Source organism: Zingiber officinale, chromosome 11B (assembly GCF_018446385.1).
Source record: "Zingiber officinale cultivar Zhangliang chromosome 11B, Zo_v1.1, whole genome shotgun sequence".
Classification (NCBI taxonomy): domain Eukaryota; kingdom Viridiplantae; phylum Streptophyta; class Magnoliopsida; order Zingiberales; family Zingiberaceae; genus Zingiber; species Zingiber officinale.
This window is the reverse complement of record NC_056007.1, coordinates 55,678,987-55,680,145: the sequence shown is the minus strand read 5'-3', so window position 1 is coordinate 55,680,145 and position 1,159 is coordinate 55,678,987. Positions and strand designations below refer to the sequence as shown.

The window sequence follows — 1,159 nt, the reverse complement described above, 5'->3', positions numbered from 1 at the left end:
TGGGAAAGATTGAACTTCCTTTTTCCTAAATTCCCTTTGAGCTTTTGGACGAGGTCTAACTTGCTTATCTAGTGTTGGTGTGATTAATAACCCAACATCGTCACACTTTTCACTAGATCTTATCTGCGAAAGAGGGAGATCTCCTTTAAACCATTTTGAAACAATACTTTCAATCTTTGCCCCTAAATGTTTGAACTCCCTGTTCTGTGACTTGTGATTCTCAAGACTCATAGAGGGTTGAGTTACAATTTGTATGACAGGCTCTATAGAATTTATGGCTTGGACTTCATGAATGTTTGAGGGGAATTTCATCCAACTTATGTTCGACCATTCATGGAGGTTCAATGTCACTTGATCAATTAACATATATATTTCATCTACACTTTTGTCCATAAAAGATCCTCCAGCTGATGAATCCAATAAACTTTTGTCTGAGAAAGAAATTCCCCATAGAATATTTACAGAATCAGCCATTTTTCAAAACCATGATGAGGGCACTGTCTTTGAAGACTCTTGAATCTATCCCATGCTTCAAATAATGATTCTCCATATACCTGAGCAAAATTTGTTATGCAATTCCTCATATACACTGTTCTGCTTGGAGGAAAAAAATGATTCAGAAATTGCTTCTCCAATTGCTCCCAACTTGTGATACTTTGAGGATGGAGAGAATATAACCAAGTCCTTTCTTTATCCTTGATATTGAAAGGAAATGCCATCAATCGAACTGCATCTGCTGACACTCCTTCACATTTCACCATATCACAAATCTCTAAGAATGTTTCAAGATGCAGACAAGGACTTTCTGATATTTCTCCTCCAAATTTGTGACCTTGTATCATGGAAATTAACTCTAGGTCTAGTTGGAAACTTTCTTCTTCAATTTGAGGTTGCACAATGGGAGATAAAAATCTTGCAGAAAAGGGTGTAGAAAAATTTCTCATGGGCCTGCTTGACATGTTAGTGCTCATGGATAGACAAGAAAAAATTATTAGATTTGAACAATCAAAGAAAAAAAATAAAATGCAATATGAAAAGAAAGAAAGAAAATGCAGAATTTAAATTGAAAGAAAGAAAATGCATAATGAAAACAAGAAAGAAAAAACAAAAGGAAAAAAGAAAAATGTCAAATAATTCATATGCTAATCAACTAAGGTGT

At 34.4% G+C, this 1,159-nt stretch overlaps 1 non-coding gene across 1 annotated transcript; it reads left to right on the top strand.

The window, feature by feature from the left end:
* Positions 1–480: 480 nt before the first annotated feature.
* Positions 481–586, top strand: LOC122035495. Its single transcript, XR_006127044.1, has one exon. It is a non-coding gene; the product is annotated as a small nucleolar RNA R71 (small nucleolar RNA).
* Positions 587–1,159: the final 573 nt, after the last annotated feature.